The sequence below is a fragment of the Hyaena hyaena genome, unplaced genomic scaffold (genome assembly GCF_003009895.1).
Source record: "Hyaena hyaena isolate Hyena2069 unplaced genomic scaffold, ASM300989v1 scaffold_790, whole genome shotgun sequence".
Classification (NCBI taxonomy): domain Eukaryota; kingdom Metazoa; phylum Chordata; class Mammalia; order Carnivora; family Hyaenidae; genus Hyaena; species Hyaena hyaena.
In genome coordinates this window covers 744,214-771,055 of record NW_024081412.1, presented here as the reverse complement: position 1 = coordinate 771,055, position 26,842 = coordinate 744,214, and the positions used below count along the sequence as shown (strand labels likewise).

The following is a 26,842-nucleotide window of genomic DNA, read 5'->3' as shown; positions in this document are numbered from 1 at the left end:
AAGTCACTTCTCTTCTCACACTTGCTTGGTGGACCCTTTGAGGGCCAAAACCATGGCTAGGGTTAGGGTTAGGTCCTATCCTGAGAAAGACCTGGAGGCAACAGCAGGGTAAGTGGTTCCCCAGGAGGGCTTAGCTGAGGGTGTGTGTCAGGGTGCATGTCAGGCAGAGGGTTTGGGCCCGGGTGCCTGCCAAGTGTGTGAGCAGTGAGTAGGATACCCTTTCCTGGAAATGGCATGGGGAGCCTATGTGCTACACCCTGAATCATTCTGTGCCAGGCATGGGCCCACAGTCTGTTCTTTGCTGAGCCCTAGGTGGTGGACCCCTGAAGGCATGAACCATGACTAGGGTTAGGAGCAGCCACAGAAGGACACAGCCTCTGAAACAGAAGCTGGGCAGTGATCTGCCCAGAGGGCTGAATTGAGGGTGCATTGTAGTTTTCTGGTCAGGCTTAGCATTTGCTTCAGGGTCTGTCCCATAGTCTCAGCGAGGCTGAAGTTTGGTCTCATGATCCTCACCATGGGGACTGTCCTGTGCATCCTGGAGTGGGTAGCCTCCTCATCAGGAGGGTTCTTTCATCTACCACAGTCATTTCTCCTAGAAGGTGGGACACAGTCAGGGTTGACATGGTGGGGGGGGAGGGGCTTGTAATGGACATGGCCCTAACCTTGCTCCAGAGCTGCGGGGATCAAAAGAAATGGCCAAGTTCAATGAGGTCTTTATAATACTTGCTCCAGACTCAAGGGACCCAGGTAATCATGAAGATGCAGGTTTAATCATGAATATTCTTTTCCCAGATCTGTTTTTATTGCAGAGGATATATGGATGGAATATTTGGTTAAACTACTGATGGAACAAGAATGGAAAAGGATTGACTATGTTTTGGTTCAAAAAGAATCTCAAAATTTTTGAAAAATAGTTTGATTTTTTATTCCAGTTCTTATTAGATAGATTGATTGATTGATAGATGGAGACATAGAGACATAGATGTAGATATAGTTACAGATATATATAGCTATAGACATACATATAGGTATATACTCATAACTTTTATGTCATGGATCTGGTCCTGTAGGGAGGAAAGCCCTGTTTGGTGTCCCTTGGATTCCATGAGAAGACTGTTCCCATGACTTTCAGAGCCATCTCAGTGATGGGATTACCAAACACAGACAGATCTCTAGGGTGGGGACTCCTACAGTCCCTGTGACTTGTGTCCTGCAATTTCAGGATAGAACAATTGCTCATTCAGCACCCCTTGAATAAAGGAATGGATTCTCTATTATCCAAAGCCCACGGGTCCCAGAAGTTTATCGTCAAAGGTCACATTACAGGGTTGGAGAGGTGGAGAAAATGTGTCCCCATGATGTCTGTGGGAGCACACGGAGGCTGCTTCCCCAGAATCAATGTACTGATCAGCCTCGGGTGCTGACTGGAGCCTAGAGATGGTCAGAGGCTTAACTGCCCATGGGATAGTGACTTGCCCTGGGATTCCTGAGCATGAGCCTTGTCCCAGAAGAGCAGGTGCTCAAGGCATGCCCTGGCTGCCTTGGTGTCAGGACCCCAGTCACACTCGATGTTGTGTTGTTTTCTGATGATGGACAATCTGACACTAAGGACAGCTGAGTGAACCCGGGTTGAACCTGACTTCTGGCAGGACTGAGAACCCTGATAAACTGCCGCAGAGTCTAGGCTACTGTACCCTCAGAGAGAGGAGAATATTTTATGTGTGTTCCTGTGTGTGTTCCGTGTGTGTGTGTGTGTGTATGTGTGTGTGTGTGTGTTATCAAAAATGGTATGAGATGGCCTTATGTTCCTCTTATTGGTTCTCCACATCTTGCGAGTTAGCTGTCTTGTATCTTGCATTTAAAGGCAATTATCTCAAAAACTTTATCCCTGGGAGAGGATTTTTTGGGCAATGAGGACTAACGTGAGAGCAGACGTGGTAACGATGTGCTGAATCAGAAGTCCAGGTCTTGGGACACCTGAGTGGCTCAGTTGGTTGAGCATCCAAGTCTTGGTTTTGGCTCAGTTCATGATCTTCAGGTTTGTGAGATAGAGCCCCGCATTGGACTCTGTGCTGGCAGCACTGCGCTTGCTTGGGATAGTTTCTCAGTCCCTCCCTCCCTCCACTGCTCATGCTCTCTCTCTCTTTCTCTGAAAATAATCAAATAAACTGAAAAAAGAAGTCCAGGTGGTGTCAAATGACAGAACCAGGAAAGAAAATGTTGGGGGAATCATGCAGCTCTATTTTCTGCTCATTCTCCTCCCTAGTGATGGGCCCATGAGACTGGAAACTGCAACAATATCATTTCCATTTTCTCTGAAAACTTATGTGGACTCGGAGTTCAGACCTGAAGCACGAGAGGGAGAAACTGAAGCCTGAGGGACAGCGAGGCACAGGCGAGAAGAGGAGGGAGGGCATTGGGGTATTATGGGGGGGGGTCGTTGATAAGATATGGTCCAGGATCATATGTAGCTGGCTCAGAGAGAGGACACTGTCTTCGACCAGGGTTAGTGTCATTATGTCAGCACAGAATCACACTGTATGGAACAACACGATGGAACTGACGTGGGGATGAATTTTCACTGGCACCACGTTCAGGTGCAGACACTGTGTTTATTCTTTCTCATTTCCAGACCCCGTGGGGATGTGCGGTTGGGCTCTGACACCTTATCTGTCCCTGTCTTCCTGGTATGTCCTGTACTGTCTCACTTTACATTCAAACATGAGTCTCTTACCCCAGTTTTGTTAGTGTTTACTTAATTTTGAGAAGGGGTAGCAGAGAGATGGAGAGAGGATACCACAAAGGCTTCACACCCTGCATAGAGCCTGAGGTGGGGCTCAGTCTCATGATCATGAGACAGTGACCTGAGCTGAAGTCTGGAGTCGTCCTCTTCACAGACTGAGCCAACCAGGTGTCCCTCTTACCCCAGTTTACTGACAAGTCTTTCAGTAGAACAGTGTCCCACGAATGTGTCTCCACATCTCCCTGAAAAGAAGTTCAGAGGCAAGGTCTGTGGGACCAAGTGTTTTATCTCACTTACTCATTATCTGAGACACTGTGAGTAATGGTAGCTGCTCCCACCACCATGAGCTGTAGCACAATAAGAGTCAGCCTCATCCTCAGGCTTCAGCCAGACATGAGCCGAAACGCTGTATTGGCTGAGCCATCTTGGGTTCAGAGAAGTGGCCAGGGACCTCGGAGCCCTGGTGCTTATCTGAGTCTGAATAGAACCACAGGAAATACCGGGGAGGCCAACCTGGCTTCTTCTGGAACCAACTGATAGAATAGCTGCTGACACTGAAGCTGCTGCTCAGTGTGCAGTTGAGGTTGGCTTTGGATCCCAGGGTTGCAGACATGGAGGGTGGCTGAGTAAACTCTTTGGGACATGGAGCCTGGAAACACAAACACTCATGGGTGATGGGGAAGAAACGGTAAATTTTCTCAAAACTTGTGGCAGTACTGCTCTCACGAGCTAAAGGGTGTCCTTTTGTCCCGAAGGCCTTGCTGTACCTGTGCAGTGGTAGAGTAATAAGAGGAGGACTGGAGTCCAGGCCATGGTCACATTCATTATTACTTTTCCATGTGTTATGCATTCATGTCAGAGTTCTTCCCTACTGTTGCAGAACTTGCATTGAATTTCAGTCCCTCATTTTGTTGCAAGATAAATGGTTTGGATAATTGGTATGGTGACAAAAGCTTCATGTATGTCATTTTGCAACTTCTCTATTCAGAGCTTGTCATCCGATGGGGAAAATAAAGGACAGTGGGGGAGTAAATCCTCAGATATTGATTTGTGGGATTTGGTGTCAGGCTATGGTTTGAGGTCTGTAGGTATACTAATTATACACACACACACACACACTCAAATAAAAAAGGTCAAGTGTAGGAGGGACAGTGAAGATAGTCACAGAGAAAGTCTCCATGTAGCTGATGCCACCCATCCAGTGTTCACCCGGGGAATCTGGAGCACACGGCTGGCTGCTGGGAGTCCCTTACATCCCACAGCACATCAACTCTCTACTCCCCCATGTTCTCTCAACACCCTGTCCTTGGTCTTCACACATTTCAGGTACCTGAGTTTGGGTACCCAGCCCTTCTCACCTGGTGCTGTCTCCAACTGGTCACAGTCATGTGCACCGAGGCAACAGGAGTTATCCAGGGGCTATGTCACAGGGAAATCTAGCTAGGGTGTTAATGTTATTTATGTTGGTCACACTTGTTCTGTTTTTACCTCTTTTTTCTCTTTATTTCTTACTTTTATTTTAATGCTTATTTATTCTGAGAGAGAGTGTGAGCTGGGGAGGAGCAGAGAGAGGGAGAATCCCAAGCAGATTCTGTTCTGTCCCTGTGTGGGTCTCAGTCTCACAATCCATGAAATTATGACCTCAGCCAAATTTATAAATTGGACCCTTAACTGACTGAGCCACCCAGTCACCCCTCAGTTTATTGTGATTCATGAAAATTATTTTGGTATTTCCTCTGGAATATCTAGGAATACTTTACTGGCTATCCTTCTTTTCTAAGTGGAGTGCTACTATGTCTTACTGGTTGCTTGAGGCTTGAAAATATGGTCTTTAATTAATCTGTCACATTCTGCCATCAAATAAGATTTCCACAAATATAAAAGTTACCTAACTCTATGAACAGTATGCACACAACAAAGCATTGACTTCCATTTTTCCTTTCTGACCTTTGTGCCATTCTTCTCCTATGTTTTACTTGGCACTTGCTGTAGACACAACAATTTAGTGGTTTTACATTTCCTAAAACACTCCAGTATCTTGTAGAGGAAAATTTTAAATGAGATGATGAAAGACTCATATTTTTCCATTCACTTATCTATCCTCTTCATTTCTTTATAGATTACAGTGCCCATCTGGCACCATTGTTTGCGTGAAGAACTCCTATTGATGATGTCTCTCTATATATTGTCACCTTTCATTTGGGGGTCTTTTGCTGTGGGATTATTTTTCCTCTATCATGTGTTCCACTTTCCTACTTCTTTGGATATTGTTTTTTGTTTGTATTTTTTTAATTGGAGGCTGGACATGATACTTTCAATGTGTTGAAAGTCTGGATTTTGTTATCTCCTCTAATGAGTGCTAAATATGGTTTTGGCAAGCCTTTAATGACTTGTGATTTGGCTCCATCTTCTCCAGGTTTACCTGTTTTTATTGTTTAAAGATGTACAATACATGATATTGACCATTTTTAGACTTCTTTTTAAGCTCTGATGATGAGTTGAGAGTAACATTTGCTCTAGCGCCATGTTGTTAGATATACCACTGACATGTGACATTTGATGGAGTCTCATGGGTCATGTATGGATTCATATTGGTGTGCTATAGAGAATGGTGACTTTAAGTGACACACCTGGCTTTGTACCACTTGAGACTTTCAACATACCATGACCGTACTATAAATACATCCCAAATATTAATTTTTCATCTTGAAGAAAGTTAACATGTTTCCCTTTAAAACAAGGTGTCCAGAAAATGTCAGGAAGTGTCCAGGAGATGTCAGGAGGGCCAATGAGAAAGTCTTCTGTGATTGGCCAGCTGAGCTGCCAGGCGATTGGCCACCTGAACAAGACCAATCTGAAAGAGCACTGATGATTGGCCAGAAATTGTGCTCACATCACAAGAAAGCACTGTGATGAATCAAGACTGATACAAACGCCAGGCAATAGCTCGGGCCACACAGAAGAAAGAGATGGCAATTGCACCACCACAGCTGTTTCTGCAGTTCACCACATTATCTGTTCCCTGCCCCTAAGGATGGTTAGCCCCTTCTCACTCCTCCTGCCTGGGGCCTCTTACTAAATGAATGTAGACTTGGAGTGCTTACTTTAACATTTTATACAAGTAGGAAATAACCATCTAATATTTTGGTGCCATATGATGTGTCAGCTGAAAAGAATATGATAGCCATAGTTGATGTCTAAATGGCATTACATCCGATTAGCTATGATAAAATAGTTTTTTAAATGTTTAATATTTGGAGTGCCTGGGTGGCTCAGTTGGTTAAGTGTCCAACTCTTTTTTATTTGAAAAAGATTTTATTTGAAAAATTTAGTCCACAAAATAAATTAACCTACTGTACGTAGTTTTCTTTCTTTTTCTTTTTTTACAAATAGTTTATTGTCAAGTTGGTTTCCATATAACACCCAGTGCTCATCCTCACAAGTGCCCTCCTCCATGCCCAAACCCCCCTTCCCCCCACACCCATCAGTCCTCTGTTCTCATCATTCAAGAGTCTCTCATGGTTTACGTCTCTCCCTTTCCCCCACCATTTCCCCCCTTCTTCTCCCCCATGGTCCTCTGTTAAGTTCCTCCTAATCCTCCTATATGTGTAAACATATGATATTTGTCCTTCTCTGCCTGACTTATTTCGATAAGCATAACACCCTTGAGGTCTATCCATGTTGCTACACATGGCCAGATTTCATTCTTTCTCATGGCCATGTAGTATTCCATTGTATAGATAAACCACATCTTCTTGATCCATCCGTCCGTTGATGGACACTTAGGCTCTTTCCATGTTTTGGCTATTGTTGAGAGTGCTGCTATGAACATATGTGCTCCTCTGCATCAACATTTCTATATCCCTTGGGTAAATTCCTAGCAGTGCTATTACTGGGTCATAGGGGAGTTCTATTGTTAGTTTCCTGAGGAACCTCCACACTGTTTTCCAGAGGGGCTAAACCAGTTTACATTCTTACCAACAGTGTAGGAGGGTACCCGTTTCTCCACATCCTTGCCAGCATCTAGAGTTCTCTGATGTGCTCATTTTAGCCACTCTGACTGGCATGAAGTGGTATCTCAGTGTGGTTTTGATTTGTATTTCCCTGATGAGGAGGGATGCTGAGCATCGTTTCATGTGTCTGTTGGCCATCTGGATGTCCTCTTTGGAGAAGTGTCTTTTCATATCTTCTGCCCATTTCTTTCCTGGATTATTTGTTTTTTGGGTGTGGAGTTTGGTGAGTTCCTTATAGATTTTTGATATTAACCCTTTTTCTGATGTTATTTGCAACTATCTTTTCCCATTCTGTTGGTTGCCTATTAGTTTCATGGATTGTTTCCTTTGCCATGCAGAAGCTTTTAATCTTGATGAGGTCCCAATAGTTAATTTTTGCTCTTGATTCTTTTGCTTTTGGGTTTGTGTCAAGGAAGAAGTTGCTGCGGTAGAGGTCAAGGAGGTTGTTTCCTGCTTTCTCTTCCAGGGTGTTGATAGTTTCCTGTCTCACGTTCATGTCCTTTATCCATTTTGAGTTTATTTTTGTGTATGGTGTGAGAAATTGATCTAGTTTCATTCTTCTTCATGTTGCTGTCCAGTTCTCCCAACACCATCTGTTAAAGAGGCAGAGCAACAAGAACACCCTAAACCAGTAGAAGAAGATAAATAGCAAAAATCAGATCAGAAATAAACAACATAGAGACCAAAGAAACAATTGAACAGATCAATGAAACCAAGAGTTGGTTTCTTGAAAAAATAAACAAAATTGACAAACCTCTAGCCATGCTTCTCAAAAAGAAAAGAGAGAGCACCCAAAAAGACAAAATCATGAATGAAAATGGACTTATTACAACCAACCCCTCAGAAATACAAGCAATTATCAGGGAATACTATGAAAAATTATATGCCAACAAATCGGACAACTTAGAAGAAATGGACACATTCCTAAACACACACTCACTACCAAAATTCACACGGGAAGAGATAGGAAATCTGAACAGACCCATAACTGGTGAAGAAATCAAATCAGTGATCAAAAATATCCCAACAAATAAAAGCCTTGGACCTGATGGCTTCCCTGGGGAATTCTACCAGACGTTTAAAACAAAATTAATACCAATTCTTCTCAAGCTATTCCAAAAAATAGAAATCGAAGGAAAACTTCCAGACTCATTTTATGAAGCCAGCATCACTCTGATTCCCAAGCCATACAGAGATCTAGCAAAAAAAGAGAACTACAGGTTAAGTGTCCAACTCTTGATTGTGGCTCAGGTCATGATCTCAGGTCGACATGATCTGATCTCATGGATCAGGATCGAGCCCCATGTCTTGCCCTGTGCTGGGTGTGGAACATGCATGGAATTCTCTCTCACTCTCCTTCTGCTCTCCCCACTGCTGCTCACACTCTCTCATAAATAAAAGAATAAATAAATAAATAAATAAATAAATAAATAAATAAATAAAATATGTTAAAGCTTAAGTATGTGAAATTTAAAGGCTATATTTTTATTAAAACATTACTAAAAAAGCTCTTTGTTCAAAAATGGAACTTAGATGTTTACTTTTCATTTTATTTTCAAAGTAAATGTATAACACATCTATATATAACATGTGTATAGGATGGTGGAGTAGTAGGATGGTATGGAGTAGATGTAGCCCTGATCATGGAGAGGGGAGAGAGAAAGAGGAAGAGAGAAAGCAGTGCACAAGGGATTGTACAAGAAAAGTTATTTCCCAGCACCGCTGGCTGGGAAAAGATGAAGGGCTTATTGTCACAAGTTCTTGTGAGCATAGGAGCTCACACTCTAGTTTTAGAAATCTGTCCCATCACCAAAGTCAGGCCTGGTGAGCCTAGTGGTGCTCTAGTAGAGAAGAGCAAAGGTCCAGGAGTGGACACTGTGGTCAGAGGACCCCCTAGGTAGTTTCAGGAGAGACAGTTTCCCTTCTTGGAGTGCATTTGTGAGAAGTGGTACTGCCTCTTAGGGGACAAAAGAGAAGGCAGGCACCATTGAGCAGCTCCATTAGTTAGCACAGTAGCAGAGGCTACTGGAAGCCCACCGTTGTCTGTCCTTGATCATAAACTCCAATCCCTGCATGGTCATGTGTCTGCTTTGCTGGGACAGTCACCAGCCCCAGAGCAGTGAGATCTTCCTCCAGAGGATCAGTGCAAGTCCATGCCGCTCTGAGTTCTAAAATTTGGAGTTTTGAAACCCAGCATCCATGTGCCTGAGATAAAACAAAGGAGCACTGTGCCACCAAGCAGACATATGGGTCAGACACACAGAGGGTGAAGTCAGGGTCTTGACAGAAGCCTGGGACGTCAGGGGAGATTGTTCACTCTTCTGATAGGGCTTCCTGAACAGGGATGGGCACAAACTCCCCTCCCTGGGGATGAGAGCGGGGCAATGCAATTTTACCATGACCCATCAGCAATGCCAAATGTCAGTGAGCAACACAACACCCTCAGCGGAAGCTGAAGCTGCTTCCGCCAAGCCCTATCTCCCTGCTCCCTGAAGGTGCACCTTTATAAGGGCAAGTCTGCCTGAGAACCAGTGCAGCAGGCCCTTCCCCAGAAGACAAGCACACCACCCCTTCTCCCACACACCAACTCTACTGATCATGTAGTGCTGCAAAGCTTCAGCTTCAGGTGAACTGTGATCCAGCCTTTTCTAACAAGCAGACCAAAATACATCTAGTTAAAACTTGCCACACACTTGACAAGGTCCAAAGACTCCTCACTACAGGCAAAGGGGAAATTCTGCAGAGGACTGATCTGAAGGAAAGAAGATTCACCAATAAATAAACTATGAACAAATTAAATTAATAAATAAAGATGAAATGAGATGCTTCACCAGCTGAGACACCCAGGTGCCCCAGACAAATTAGATTTTAAACCAACGACAAGAGCTGAAGAAGGGCACTATATCACGTTTAAGGGGTCTCTCCAACAATATCTAACAACTGTAAATATCTACGCCCTCAAATTGGAAGTATCCATTATATAAATATCAATTAAGTAGGGTTAGAGAGAACATACCTCAACATGATAAAAGTTATATATGAAAGACCCACATCGAATATCATGCTCAATGTGGAAAGACTGAGAGTTTTCCCTCTACAGTAAGGATCAAGACAGAGATGTCCACTCTCATCACTGTTATTGATCATAGCACTGGAAATCCTGGCATCAACAGACAACAAAAACAAATAAAAGGCATACAAATTCACAAAGACGAAATCAAACTCCTTTACTATTTGCATATGATGTAATAATCCATGTAGAAAGTACGAATGACTCCATCAAAAAATTGCTAGACTGATACACGAATTTAGCAAAGGTGCATGATATAAAATCAACATACAGGAAACACCTCCATTTCTATACACCAATAATGAAGTGGTAGAAAAGATATCAAGAAATTGATCCCATTTACAGCTGCAGTCAAAACAAGAAGATACCTAGGAATACACCTCATTAAAGAGATAAAAGACCTGTACTCTGTAAACTATCGACCACTTATCAAAGAAAATAAAGTGGACACAAAGAAATGGAAAAAAAAAAACATTTCAATCTGATGGATTAGAAGAGTAAAGATTCTTAAAATATCTATACTACCCAAGGCAATTTACATATTTCATGCAATCTCTCTACAAATACCACCAGCATTTTTCACAGACCTAGGACAAACAATCCTCAAGTTTGTATATAATCACAAAATTTTCAGAATAGCCAAAGTAATCTTGAGAAAAAGAAGAGTAAAATGGGAGAAATCATATCTCAGGCCTTCAAACTCTGTCACAAAGCTGCAGTCATCATGACAGTATGGTACTAGCACAAAAACAGACACATAGATCAATGAAACAGAATGGAAAACCCATAAATGGACGCACAATTACATGGTCAACTAATTTTTGACACAGTAAGAAAGACTATCCTATGTAAAAAGAAAAAAGAAAAAAAGACAACCTCTTCAAAAAGTGGTGTCGGGGAAATGGGATGGCTACATGCAGAAGAATGAAACTGGATCACTTTCTTTTTTACTTTTTAAAAATTCCTTTACACATTTATTCATTTTTGAGAGACGGAGACAGAGTGAGTGGGGGAGGGATAGACACAGAGAAAGAAGGAGACACAGAATCCAAAGCAGCATCCGGGCTCCAAGCTGCCAGCACAGAGCCCAACGCGGGGCTTGAACTCATGGACGGTGAGATCATGACCTGAGCTGAAGTCGGATGCCCAACCGCCCCTAAACTAGACCACTTTCTTACACAAAAACAAAAAGCATGGATGAAAGATCTCAATGTGAGACAGAAAGCAATCAAAATCCTACAGGAGAACACAGCCAGCAACCTCTCTAACTACAGTCACAGCAATTTTTACTAGACATGTCTCCAGAGGGAAGGAAAATACAAGCAAAAAGGAACTATTGGAAGTTCATCAAGATAATCAAGTTTATACGCAGCAAAAGAAACGATCAACAAAACTAAAAGTCAGCCTACAGAATTTGAGAACATATTTGCAAATGACATATCTGATAAAGCATTAGTACCCCAAATCTATAAAGACCTTATCAAACTCAACACCCAGAAAACAAACAACACAATTAAGAAATGGACAGAAGATATGAACAGGCATTTTTCTGATGACATACAGATGGCTAACAGAATCATGAAAAGGTGCTCATCATCAGGGAAATACAAATAAAAGCCACAATGAGATACCACTTCACATTTGTCAGAATGGCTAAACTGAACAGCACAAGAAACAACAGATGTTGGCAAGGATGTTGAGAAAGGGGAACTCTTACACTGTTGGTGGGCCAATAAACTGATGCAGCCATTCTGAAAAACAATATGTAGACTCTTCAAAAAGTTACAAACGGAACTACCCTAGGACCTGGCAACTGTAATACTAGGTACAATTTATCCAAAGAATACAAAAAATAGTGATTTGAAGGGGCACGTGGACCCCGATATTTATCAATTTATGGAAAGATCCCAAATCTCCATTGACTGGGCAATGGATAAAGATGTTCTTTATCCTGAAATCCATTCTATAATTTAAATAAAAAATTGATTAAAAAATCAGAGAGTAAAAACACATCTTCCTATAAATTGGAAAAAAAAGCAAGGTCATATCTTGTATGATTCCATTTTTTGAAATGTCTATAACAGGCAAACCCATAGAAAGTTGATTACTATTCGCAGGGGTTAGGCAACGGGTAGAATGGGGAGGTGACAGTTAAAAGTTTATTTTTGGGGTGACGAGAATGTCCTGAAATTAGATCAGAGGCTGTATAATCTTAGGAATGTATTGAAAACCGTTGAATTGTATACTTCAAAAAAGTGTCCCCATTATTCTAGAGGTTCATAAGATATAAATTAATCGTTAATATTTCCTGCATCAAATTAATGTTAGATGACATATGTTGAATGAAGTTTCCATGAAGAGACTGTGCTTTATTCTTTATTCTAATGATTGATTGCTTATGGAAGTGTATTTTTATTCATGTTACTAAAATATTTTCTGAATTGAGATTTTATTTATTTTTTAACTTATTTATTTAAATTCAAATCAGTTAACACACAGCATCGTATTGGTTTCAGGGGTAGAAGCCAGTAACTCTTTGATGAAATATAACACCCAGTGCTCATCCCTTTAAATATCCTCTTTAATGCCCATCACCCATTTAGCACATCCCTCCATTTACCCCCATGCAGCAACCCTCACATGGTTCTCTGTATTTAAGTCTCTTATGGTTTGCTTCCCTCTCTGTGTTTACTTACTTTTGTTCCTCTTCCTCTAGGTTCATCTGTTGTGTTTCTTAAATTCCACATATGAGTGAAATCATGTGATACTTGATTTATTCAGGCTGACTTATATCACTTAGCATAATGCACTCTAGTTCCATCCACATGGTTGCAAATGGCAAGATTTCATTCTTTTTGATCACTGAGTGATCTTTATCTATTCACCAATGAAGGGACATTCGGGCTTTTTCCATAAGGTGGCAATTGTTGAGAGCCCTGTGATAAACTTTGGGGTCATTGTGCCCCTTTGAATCAGCATTTTTGTATCCTTTGGATAAATACCTAGGAGAGAATTCCTGAGTCATAGGTAGTTTTATTTTTAATTTTTTGAGGAAACTTCATACTGTTTTCCACAGTGGTCGCACCAGTTGGCATTCCCACCAAGAATGCAAGAGGGCTCTCTATTCTCTGCAGCCTTGCCAACATCTGTTGTTTCCTGAGTTGTTAATTTTAGCCTTTATGACATGTGTGAGGGGGCACCTTCTTGTGCTTTTGATTTGTATTTCCCTGATGATAAGTGATATTGAGCATTGCTTCATGTGTCTGTTAGCTCTCTGGATGCCTTCTGTGCGTTTCTTCGTGGGATTGTTTTTCGGATGTAGAGTCTGATCCGTTCGTTATAGATTTTGGATACTAACCCTTTACCTGATATGTCATTTGCAAATCTCTTCTCCCGCTCCATCGGTTGCCTTTGAGTTTTCTTGATTGTTTCCTTTGCTGTATAGGAGCTTGTTTCTATCTTGATGAACTTCCAATAGTTCCTTTTTGCATGTATTTCCCTTGCTTCTGGAGACATGTCAAGTAAGAAGTTGCTGTGATTTTGCTGGCTTCCTGTCTCATATTGAGATCTCTCATCCATTTGAATTTTTTTCGTGTATGGTGTAAGAAAGTTGTCCAGTTTCATTCCTCTGCGTGTCGCTGTCCAGTTTTCCCGGCACCATTTGCTGAAAAGACTGGCTTTTTTCCATTGGATACTCTTTCCTGCTTTGTTGAAGATTCATTGGCCATACGTTTGTGGGCTGATTTCTGGGTTCTCTATTCTGTTCCATTGATCTATGTGTCTGTGACTGTGCCAATACCATACTCTCTTGATGATTACGTCTTTGTAATACAGCTTGAAGTCCAGAATTGTGATGTCTCTGACTTGGTTTTCTTTTTCAAGATGAATTTGGGTATTTCAGGTCTTTTCTGGTTCCATACACATTTTAGGATTGTTCCTTCTAGCTCTGTGAAAAATGCTGTTATCATTTTTATAGGGATTGCATTGAGTGTGGAGATTGCTTTGGGTAGGAGAGGCATTTTCACAATATTTATTCTTCCAATCCATGAGCATGGACGTTTTCTCCATTTCTTTGTGTCTCCTTCAATTTCTTTCCTAAAGTTTCTATAGTTTTCCAAGTACAGATCTTTTACCACTTTGGTTCGGTTTCTTCCTAGGTATCTTATGGGTTTTTGTGTGATTTCAATGGGATCGATTCTTTGATTTACTTTTCTGCTCTTCATTATGGGTGTATAGAAAGGTGAAGTTATTTATGTATGTTTATTTGATATTCTGCGAACTTTTTGAATTCGTGTATCAATTCTAGCAGTTTGGGGTGGAGTCTTTCAGGTTTTCCATGTAGAGTATCATGTCATCTGTGAGAGTGGAAGTTGGACTCTGGCCAATTTGTATGCCTTTCATTTATTTTCGTTGTCTGATTTCTTAGGCTGGGACTTCCAGTGCTATGTTGAACGACAGTGGTAAGAAGGAACATCTTGTCATGTTCCCGACCCTTGTGGGGAAAGCTCTCTGTTTGTCCCCATTGAGGATGATTTTAGCTGCTATTAGTGGTGGATCTTTCACGTACTTACTGCTTTGACTGCTTCCGAAGCACCCACCACTCTGATTACATCATCTGTCAAACAAACAAACAAGCTTTCCACTCTCAAGCCTCAGGAAGTGTGTATGTTACTAGTTTCAAAGTCACATCCACTCTTGGGCTCTGATATCCAATTGCTTTCCTCCTCATGATCTAGGCCATCAAAATGATCTAGGCCATCAAAATAAGTGACACGTCAAGAATATTAACATGATCTGTCAGTTCAAGTCTCATGCCTGTCAGCAAGGCACTGCTTCAATGTGCTATGAATCTACAACCATCTGTGTCATTGGGAGAATTGCTCATGATTTTTACCTCAGTTTCCAAATCTGACTGTATATTTCTATGTTTTTAGGTGGAAAAGACATTTATAGAACAATGCTCTCAAATCTGCACATAAATGGACTCCGTTAAACTTACCATTGAGTAGTAGTCTTAGGATTCAACATGTATTAGAGTGACATATACTCATTTTTGTAAGTGCAAAACACTCTTCACTGATGTAGAAGGAAAATGTGTTCATTTTCTTCAGAAGGACAGATGAATTTCTTAATATTTAATATTTATAGGTCCCCTGATTCACTGTCCAGGGGAGCTGCTTGAACTCATAAAATTTAAATGAGTAGTATTTTATATACTTTAATGTTCCCAAACATGTCTATCCCTTACAGTGGGGTCTTCTGCACACATTCCAAGTGTCATTCCAATATTTCTATGGGGTAACTTCTACTCCATGAATGCCTTTATTCCCTTCCAAATAAAAATGCAATAGAGTCTTCAAATTCTTGTTTCATGTTCATATTTTGTATGTAAATGGGAAGAAATCTGGGACTTTTTTGTAGAGCTTGAGATTCCAACGAAGTACACCTCGGCCTGCTATTGATAGTGTCATGGGATTCTGGACACAAAGTTGATTGATGCATTACACAAATCACTCAAGAGCCCTTCACATATCTAATAGTTTCGAATATACAGAAATATTTTACATCTTTTAATAAAATCTCTTCAATTTAATTCATTGAGATTCGGATGACTTTTCATATATGACTATAAAAATAATAATATTCATCAGTGGTGGGAATGACAAGCCCGGTGCTCTCTGAAACACGGGTAAAAATACAAATTAGTAATATATTTCATTTGTAACAGATAATGTTTCACAAAAAAACTTTTGAATTTATTTAATGATTAGGACAATGGTAGAAAACATCAAGATGTTAATGAAGATAATACTTAAGTGTTTAATAACTAGATATTTCTGCTGCATAGACCATATCATCATGTTTTCACATTTTGAGCCACCTGAATAATTTTTATGGGTCTACTGTTATGAACCGAATACTATTGTCCCTCAAAATTAATATGTTGAAATCCTATGCCCCCCAATAAGATCATAATTACAAGTGGAACATTGGTAGATAATTAGGTCATGAGGATAAAGTCCTCATTGATGAGATTGGTGTCCTTATAAAAAGTACCCCACGAGTGCTCTCTCAACACTCCGCCATATGAAAATGGTGAGAATATTGCAGTGTGCAACACAGATATGACCCGTCAATGGAATAAAACCATGCTGGTACCCTGGTCTTAGACTTCCAGTAATAAGAAATGTGAAAAATTAAATTTCTGTTCCTTAAAAGCCACCCAGCTTGTGGCATTCTGGTATGGCAGCCCAGACCACACTAAGACATGTATCAGTGAAAGGAGAAGTATGGGTGACCGAGAAAGTAGATGTAGCTGTAGGAAAATAGATGTAGCATTCCAGAAGCTTTTTGCTTTTGTCGATAAACACAATCAACCTATAGTGATACAAAAGGAGATCTATCAACAGGGAATATATTGCCTGGGATTTCACTTACCTACCTCACATTTGGTATCAAGAATCAGGGGAGCCAATGAAGATGGCTGCAATAGTCAGCCTCATGAAACTCAAAGCAGGCTGAAGAAGGGTATTGTGAAGCTCTAGCAGGGCAATAGAAATGATCCTCTCTGTCAAAAATAAAATGTTTCATCTGATACAAGATGGTGATGCGGAAATAGCCTGAATTCACCTCTTCCATGGACGTGCCAAATCTACACATATTTAGAGAGAAACTCTTCCTGAAGGACTGAGGGCTGACTGAGCCATTTCTGCACAACAAAAAAATAGAGAGACCACATAGAGAATTTCAAAAGAGATGGAGACATGGTAATGAAGAGAAAAACCACACTTGACAGAGAAAACTGCAGTGAGGAGAGATACTACTGGGACACTTGGGCGGATTCATGTGTCCTGAGGCACAGGACGAAAATAAAGCCTCAGTAATAAGAGCAGCTACACTATAAAGGAACTAGTGCTAGAAATTTAAAAGATCAAGATTGCTGCTAGAACTCTCTGGGTTGGACAGGCTGATAAGCACCATTTTTCATGTTCTAGAACCCTCCACTTGAGTGGTGCAGATGAAAGCAGGATCTGGGCACCATAATCAGTCAGCCATCTTAGCAAGCCTCAGACCCTTAGCTCATGCCATTCTAGGGGCACAGGGGGAAAAAATCCACGTTTTAAAAGATAAAGTAGAAGATAAAAGACCCAGTCCTAGAACTCCACCAGATGAATGATCAGCTGGATGTCTCACTGAGCAGAGCGGTTAGTGGCACCGTGGTTTATGCCTCCAATCTCAACACACAGACAGGAGCAGAGTTCAGGCACCATATGTTGCCTACCAACTCAGGGAGCCCCAGGACCCTAAGCCACACCAGTCTCCAACGTGCTGGGGCACAGGAGGAATAGAGAAATATGGTTTCAAAGTACAACTACTATGTAAAGGATCCAGCCTGAAAACTCCACAAAATGGCAGGGGAAATGTTTAAACTCTCTCCAGGACAGAGAGGCTAACAGGCACTAGAGTTGATATGTTATCTACAACATGATAGCCTTTTAAGGTGTCCTAGTCAGATGACCACTTCAGTGAGCCCTGTGTCCCAAGCCCACACCAGTGTCCCAAGCCCACACCAGTCCAAGACACCCCACCATGGTGGTCCCAGGATGACACACAAAGGGACACTCTTGGTTAGTGTTCACTGCAGCTTCAGACATCTTGCCAAAGTAACACAGGTGCGAGTCGCTCTGTAACACTCCACGCCCATACCACATAGTCTCTGATGACTCTACAAGTGGAGTGTCCTGGGATTCCCTTTCCCACACCTGTCTTATGTCCAGCCACCCAACCAAGGTTCCTTCTGCATCAAATGCTGCATGATACTCTGGAATACACTCACCTTGGCTTTGGCTGGCCCACCAGGGCAGCCCCACCAACAAGTGCACTGGAAATCCCAGCCCATACAAGTCACAGCACCAGCCAACCAGCCAAACTTACCGGGCACACACACTCTACATAAGGGATGAAAATACACACAAGCATTCCTTTAACCAAAACCACTCCTTCAAATAGCAATCGTTGTACCATGTGATCTATACGAGCAAACACAGCCAAGCAAAATGAGGAAACAGTGGAGTATGATTCAAAGAAAAGGACAGGAAAAGTTTAGAAAAAAAAGTAAATGAAATGAAGATAACTAACCTACGTGATAATGAGTTCAAAGTCATGTCAGTGAGAACTTCAACAAAGAGATGGAAAATATAAAAAGAAGACCAATCGGAATTGAAAAGACAGTAACTGAAGTGAAAATTATACTGGAGAGTATCAGCAGTAGATTGGAACATGTAGAGGAAAGAATCCATCCAAGAGTAACAATACTTATTTCAGACACGCTTGACTGTCACAAGAGCAAAGCAGGCCACTATATTAATATAAAGGGAATAATCCATCCAGATGTAACAATTGTAAATATGTATGCACCCAAGAGGAAGGGACCAAAATATAGAAAACAATTCATAGCAAACATAGTGGAACAATTTGATAATAATATGATAACCGTAGGGAACATTAACACCCTACATACATCAACGGGCAGATCACTGAAACAGAAAATTAACAATAAAACAAAGTTTGGGTGACACACTAGACCAGATAGATGTAAAAGATATATTCAGGAAATTCCATCCTTAAACAGGAGAATACTTATTCAATTGAAGTGCACATGAAAAATTCTCCAGAATGGATCACATATTAGGTCACAAAACATGCCTTAACTAATACAAAATAATGAAGTAATAGCATGCAACATTTCTTACCAAAACGCTAGGAAACTTGAAGTCAATCACAATTTTAAAAACCATGAGGAACTTCAGTGACTCAGTTGGCTGACGGTCTTTCTCTCTCTCTCTCTCTCTCTCTTTTTTTTTAAATGTTTACTTGTGTGTGTGTGTGTGTGTGAGAGAGAGAGAGAGAGAGAGAGAGAGAGAGAGAGAGAAGGAGGGCAGGGAGAGAGGGAGATATACAAGCTGAAGCAAGCTCCAGGCTCTAAACAGTCGGCATAGAGCCTGACACAGGGTTCGAACCCACGAACTATGAGATTACCAGGACTGAAATCCGAGGCTTAAGCACCTGAGGCATCCAGGTGCCCCAGTGTCAGCCTCTTGATTGATTTCAGCTCAGTTGATAGTCTCACCCTTCGGGGAATCAAGACCCACATCTGCGTCTGCACTGACAACACCAAACCTGCTTGGGATTCTCTCGCTCCCTCTCTGCCCCTCCCTTGCTAGCTCTGCTCTCTAAAAGTAAAATAGAGCTTTAAAAATGTCTACAAAACCACGAAGATTAGGAGGTTAAACAACATGCTACTACACAAGAAATGGATCGACCAAGAAATCAAAGAATACATTTGTAAAAATACATGGAAAAAGTGCAAATGAAAACACAATAGTCCAAAACTTTTGCAATACAGCAAAACACATCCGAAGAGGGAACTATATACCAATACAGACCTACGTCATGAAGAAAGACAAACCTTAAGCTAAAGGACATAGGGGAGAAAACAGCAAATGAAACCTAATCCAGAAGAAGGAAAAGAAATAATAAAGATTAGAATAGAAATAAATGGCATAGAAGCTAAAAAGAGAAAAGAAAAGAAAAGAAAAGAAAAGAAAAGAAAAGAAAAGAAAAGAAAATAGAATGGATCACTGAAATTAGAAGTTATTTCTGGGGTGCCTGGGTGGCTCAGTCAGTTAAGCATCTGTCTCTTGGTTTTGGCTCAGATCATGATCTCACAATTTTGTTATTTTGAGCCCCACATTGGTTTCTGAGCTGGCAATGCAGAGCTTGCTTGGGATTGCCTCTCTCCCCCTCTCTCTGTCCCTCCTCCACTCACACTGTCATTGCCTCTCTCGAAGTAAATAAATAAACTTAAAATAAAACAAAGTCATTTCTGTGGAAAAGTTAAGAAGACTGAGCAAACTGTAGTCAGAATACTCAAAAAGATAAGGTAATCACCCAAGTAATAAAATCACAAATATGAGAGGAGAAATAACAACCAACAGTACAGACATAAAAAAAGAATCAGAGCCTATTATGAAAACTAAATGCCAGCAAGGTCAACAACCTGGAAGACATGGACAAATTCCTAGAAATGCGAAAAGGTCAAAACTGAGACAAGAAGACATAGAAAACTTGAATAACCTTCAAGGAAATGGAATCATTAATCAAAAACCTTCCAACAAACAAAAGTCCAGGCCCAGTGGCTCCATAGGTGAATTCTGCCAAGTACTGAAGGAACTAATACCTATACACTCAAAATACCCAAAAATTAGAAAAGGAAGGAAATCTTTGAAGTTCATGCTGAGGCTACCTTACTCTGAGATCAAAAGTCAATAAAATCTCCACTCAAAAAGGTTAACTCCGAGCCAATATCTCTGATAAAGATGGATGCAAAACTTCTCCATAAAAGACTAGCAAATCAAACCCAACAATATATTAAAAGCAAACCAACGTAGAAACAAAAGACAACAAAGCAAAGCAAAACAAAACAAAACAAAACAAAACAAAACAAAACAGCATTCAACATGACCAAGTGGGATTTATTCCTTGGTTGCGAGAATGATTCAAGAGTCACAAATCAATCAACGTAATACACCACATTAATAAAAGAAATGATAACGACTATTTGGACATTTCAATATAGAGAGAAAATGCATTTGACAAAGTACAACATCCATTGTTGATAAAAACCCTCAACAAAGTAGGGATAGAGGGAACATAAGTCAACATGATAAAGGCCATCTGTGATAAATCCATAACTAAAACAACTAATATCATTCTCAATGGGGAAAGACAGATTTTCCTCTACTTTCTGGAAGAAGACAATAATGTCCACTCTCACCACTGTTATTTCACATAGTACTAGCCTTTCTACCCACAGCAATCAGACAACAAATAGCAATAAAAGGCATGCAAATTGTCAAGGCAGAAGTAAAACTTTCTCTCTCTCCAGACGACAGGATACTCCATTCAGGAAACCCAAAGGACCAGTGAAACACTGTTTGAACTGATTGAGGAATTCAGGAAAGTTGCAGAATACAAAATCAATGTACAGAAATTTGTTGCATTGTTATACACCAATGATGAAGCAGCAAAACATAAATTCAGCAATCTATCCTACTTACAGTCTCTCCAAAACCAATATCTAAGAATAAACCACACCTAAGAGGTCAAAGACCTACACACTGAAAACTATAAAACACTGGTGACAGAAATTGAAGACGATGCAAATAAATCGTAAGACATTGCATACTCACGCATTGGAAGGACAGAAATTATTTTTTTAATTTTTAGGGTTTGTTTTTAATCGTTTCTTGCCAAGTTGGTTTCCATAAAACACCCAGTGCTCATCCCAGCAAGTGCCCTCCTCCAATGCCCATCACTCCTTTCCCCCTCTTCCCCACCTGCATCAACCCTCAGTTTGTTCTCAGTATTGAAGAATCTCTTATGGTTTGCCTCCCTCCCTCTCCTTAACTATTTTTCCCTACCCCACCCCCATCGTCCTCCGTAAAGTTACTCCTGTTACAAATGTGACTGCAAACATATGCTATCTGTCCTTCTCTGCCTGACTTATTTCACTTAGCATAACACCCTCGAGTTCCATCCACATTGCTACAAATGGCCAGATTTCATTCTTTCTCCTTGCCATGTAGTATTCCATTATATATAGAAACCACATCTTTTTGATCCATTCGTAGATTGATAGACATTTAGGCTGTTTCCATGATTTGGCTCTTGTTGACAGTGCTGCTATGAACATTGGAAGGCATGTGTCCCTTCGAAACAGCATACCTGGATCCCTTGGATAAATATGTACTGGTGCATTTGCTGGGTCGTACGGTAGTTCTATTGTTAATTTTTTGAGGAAACCCCATACTCTTTTCCAGAGCGGCGGCACCCGTTTGCATTCCCAACAGCAGTGCAAAAGATCCTCTTTCTCCACATCCTCACCAGCATCTGTTGTTGCCTGAGTTATTTGTGTTAGCCATTGTGATGGGTGTGAAGTGGTATCTCAGGGTGGTTTTCATTTGTATTTCCCTGATGATGAGGGACGTTGAGCATCGTTTCATGCATCTGTTGGCCATCTAGATATCTTTTCTAGAGAAGCATCTGTTCCTGTCTTCTGCCCATCTCTTCACTGGAGTGTTTGTTTCTTAGGTGTAGAATTTGGTGTGTTCCATATAGATTTGGGATACTCGGCTTTTATCCGATGTGTCATTTGCAACTATCTTTTCCCATTCCATCAGTTGCCTATTAGTTTTATGGATTGTTTCCTTTCCCGTGCAAAAGCTTTTTATCTTGATGAGGTCGCAATAGTTAATGTTTGCTCTTGATTCCCTTGCCTTTGGAGATGGGATGAGTAAGAAATTGATGCGCCTGATGTGGAGGAGGTTGTTTCCTGCTTTCTCCTTTAGGGTTTTGATGGTTTCCTGTCTCACGGTCAGGTCCTTCATCCAGTTTATTTTTGTGTATTGTGTAAGAAAGTGGTCTAGTTTCATTCTTCTGCATGTTGCTATCCAGTTCTCCAAGCACCATCTGTTAAAGAGGCTGTCTTTTTTCCATTGGATACTCTATCCTGCTTTATCAAAGATTAAATGGCCATACATTTGTGGGTCCAATTCTGGGTTCTCTTTTCTATTCCAATGGTCTCTGTGTATGTTTTTGTGCCAATACCATACTGTCTTGATGATTACAGCTTTGTAGGAGACGCTAAAGTCTGGGATTGGTATGCCTCCCTTTTTGGTTTTTCTTCAATATTACTTTGGCTATTCGGGGTCTTTTGTGATTCCATACAAATTTTAGGATTTTTTGTCCTACCTTTGAGAAGAATGCTGGTGCAATTTTGATTGGGATTGCATTGAATGTTTATATTGCTTTGGGTAGTATTGACATTTTAACAATCTTTATTCTTCCGATCCATGAGCATGGGATGTGTTTTTCCATTTCTTTGTGTCTTCTTCAATTCCCTTCAAAAGTTTTCTATAGTTCTCATTATACAGATCTTTTACATCGTTGGTTCAGTTTATTTTAGGTATTTTATGGTTTTGGGTGCAATTGTGATTGGGATCAGTTCCTTGATTTCTCTTTCTGTTGTGTCATTATTGCTGTATAAAAAAAATGCAATCTATTTTTGTATGTTGAATTTGTACCCTGCGACTTTGTTGCATTCATGGATTAGTTCTAGTAGGCTTCTGGTGGAGTCTGTCAGGTTTTTCTAAGTAGAGTATCATGTCGTCTGCAAAAAGTGAAAGTTTGACTTCATCTTTGCCATTCTGACGCCTTTTATTTGCTTTTGTTGTCTGATGCTGCTGCTAGGACTTCCAGCACTATGTTAAACAACAGTGGTGAGTGGGGACATCCCTGTCGTGTTCTTGATCTCAGGAGGAAAGCTTTCAGGGTTTTATTCCCCCCCATTAAGGATGATATTAGCTCTGGGCTTTTCATAATAGGCTTTTATGATGTTTAACTAAGTTCCTTCTATCCCGACTTTTGCAAGGGTTTTAATTAAGAAAGGATGCTGTATATTATTAAATGCTTTTTATGCATCTATCAATAGGATCATATGTTTTTTTCTTTTGTTTTGTTAATGTGATGTATCACATTGATTGGTTTGTGAATATTGAACCAACCCTGTAACCCAAGAATGAATCCCACTTGATCATGGTGTATAATACTTTTTATGTGCTGTTGAATTTGATTTGTATCAAATATCATGTTGCAGATTTTTGCATCCATATTCATCAGGGATATTGGCCTGTACTTCTTTTTTTTTTTTTTTTCTGGGTCTCTGGCTTGAGAACCAAAGTGATGCTCGCTTCATAGAATGAATCCAGATGTTTTTCTTCCATTTCTGTTTTTTGAAATAGCCTGAGAAGAATGGGTTTTTATCTCTGATTTAAATGTCTGGTAGAATTACCCAGGGAAGCCATCTGGCCCAGGGCTCTTATTTGCTGGGAAATTTTTGATAATGGATTCAATTTCTTTACTAGTTATTGGTCTGTTCAGACTTTCTATCTTTTCCCATTTGAATTTTGGAAGTGTGTGTGTTTTTAGGAATGTGTCCATTTCTTCTAGTTTCTCAAATTCGTTGGCATATAATTTTTCATAGTATTCCCTGATAATTGTTAGTATTTCTGAGCGGTTGGTTGTAATAAGTCCATTTTCATTCATGATTTTGTCTATTTGGGTGCCTTTCTTTTCTTTTCAAGAAGCCTGACTAGAGGTTTATCAATTTTGTTTACTTTTTCAAAATACAACTCTTGGTTTCATTGATCTGTTCAACTGGTTTTTTGGATTCTATATAGTTTATTTCTGCCCTGATCTTTATTATTTGTCTTCTGCTAGGTTTAGGGTGGTCTGCTCTTCTGCTTCTAGCTCCTTTAGGTGCACTGTTAGATTTTGAGATTTTGTATTTGCCCTTTTTCTAGTCTCTTCAGATAGGCCTTGAGATTGCAATGTTTTTTCTTCTTAGAAGCGCCTTTCCTGCATCTCAGTGAGTTTGGATTATTGTATTTTCATTTTCATTTCTTTCCATATATATTTTTTAAATATCTCCTCTAATTGCCTGGTTGGCCCATTCGTTTTTTAGTAGTGTGTTCTTTAACCTCCATGTTTTTGGAGCTTTTCCAGACTTTTTCATGTGGTTGCTTTCAAGCTTCATAACACTGTGATCTGAAAGTGTGCATGGTATGATCTCAATTATTTTATATGCATTGAGGGCTGCTTTATGTCCCAGTATGTGATCTATCTTGGAGAATGTACCATGTGCACTTAAGAAGAAATTCCATAGCTTCAGGATGTAGAGTTCTGTCAAGCTCGTCTGGTCCAATGTGTCGTTCAGGGCCAAGATTTCTTTAGTGATTTTCTGTCTAGTTGGTCTATCCATTGCTATAAGTGAAGTATTAAAGTCCCCTATAATTAGCACATTCTTATCAATAATATTGTTTCTGTTTGTGGTTAATTCTTTTATGTATTTGGGTGTTCCCAAATTCAGTGCATAGACATTTGTTAGCTCTTCCTGATTATAAACCCTATACTTATTATATAATGCCCTTCTTCATCTCTTTTTACTGCCTTAACTTTAAAGTCCAGTTTGTCTTGTAGAAGAATGGCTACTCCAGCTTTCTTTTGACTTCCAGTAACATGATAGATATTTCTCCATCCCCTCACTTTCCATCTGAAGGTGTCCTCAGGTCTAAAATGAGTCTCTTGTAGACAGAAAATAGATGGACCTTGTTTTCTTTAATCCATTCTCCTACCCTATGTCTTTTGATTGGAGCATTTAGTCCACTTACGTTCAGTGTTATTATTGAAAAATATGAGTTTAGAGTCATTGTTTTCTCTGTAGGATTCATGCTTCTAGTGATGTCTCTTGTACCTTGAGTTCCCTGCAACATTTTCCTCATAGAGTTTCCCTTAGGATTTCTTGCAGGGCTGGTTTAATCTTGATGAATTCCTTCAGTTTTTGTTTGTTTGGGAAAACTTTTCTATTCTTCTATTCTGAATGACAGGCTTGCTGGATTAAGGATTCTTGGTGGCATATGTTTCCTGTTGATCACATTGAAGATTTCCTGCCATTCCTTTGTGGCTTGCCAAGTTTCAGCAGATAGGTCTATTACTACCCTGATGTGTCTTCCTTTGTATATTAGGGCCCTTTCATCCCTAGCTACTTTCAGAATTCTCTCTTTATCCTTATATTTTGCCAGTTTCACTATGATATGTCATGCCGAAGATCGATTCATGTTACATCTGAGAGGAGTTCTCTGTGCCTCTTGAATTTCAATGTCTGTTTCCTTCCCCAGATTGGGGAAATTCTTGGCTATAATTTCTTCAAGTACCCCTTCAGCCCCTTTCTCTCCCCTCTTCTTTTTCTGTAATTCATATGATATGGATACTGTTCCATTTGATGGCATAACTCAGTTCTTGAATTCTTCTTTTGTGCTCCTGGATCAAGTTATCTCTCTTTTCCTCAGCTTCCTCTTTTTCTATAATTGTATCTTTTAATTCACCTATTCTCCTCTTTGCCTCTTCATTCCACGCCGTGGCCAGATTATATTATGTACTTCATTTATAGCATTTTTAAATTCATCATAAATATATTTAAGCTCCATAATCTTTGTAGGAATAGCATATCTGCTGTCTTCTATGCCTTTTTCAAGCCTAGTGATTAATTTTATGACTATTGTTCTAAATTTTTGGTCAGTCATGTTGCTTATATCTCTTTTAACCAATTCTTTAGCTGTCACTTCTTCCTGGAATTTCTTTTGAGGAGAGTTTTTCTGTTTCGTCATTTTGGCTAGATTTCTGTCTCTTGTAAGTATTAGAAGCTTACTATGCGTTCTGCACCTGTGGGTACTGGTATATTAAAGGAGGCTCATAGATTATCCAGGGCCTGTCCATTCAGGAAGTGTTCTTTTAATGATGTCCCTTGGTCTCTCTTGCTGTGACTTGGGTTATTTTATTTCCCTACTCATAGTGATAATGGGGACTCTCCACCATGTGTACTTTGGTTTGTTTCTTGAGTTAGCCCTAGAAAGGAAAACAGACAGAGAAACAAACAGGGAACAAAAGCACGCAAATGCACACAGGAAACAAACAAGCAAACCGAAAAAAAAAAACCCCAACAAAACAAAAGCAACAAAAGAGAAAAGACAGTCTAAAAGTATAAAACCAGAAATCCTAGCTACAAATAATACAGCAGGTTGTAGGCAGTGTTGATGGAAGATCATATACAAAGAGAATTGACAGGGGTGGGGAGAAAGAGAAATTGAACATTTACCAGGCTGAAAGACTAAAAAGTTTAATTCAGAAAGAGAAAATGGAGAATATGGCAGGTGGTGAGGAGAAAAAACACCAAAGATAATGTTACCGAGAGCAAGTAAATAGTTTGAGTATTTTCAGAGAGAGAGAAAGGAAGGTAAGGAAGGAGGTATAGAGCATGCATCAAGAGAATGGATTGAATATAGCTGTTTAAGCAAACCTTAAACAGCTGGTTATAACCAGAATAACCAGTCCAGA

General features: G+C 40.1%; 1 pseudogene; it reads right to left on the bottom strand.

Annotated features, from left to right (window-relative positions):
- Positions 1–3,046: 3,046 nt before the first annotated feature.
- Positions 3,047–3,559, bottom strand: LOC120221416 (annotated as a pseudogene).
- Positions 3,560–26,842: the final 23,283 nt, after the last annotated feature.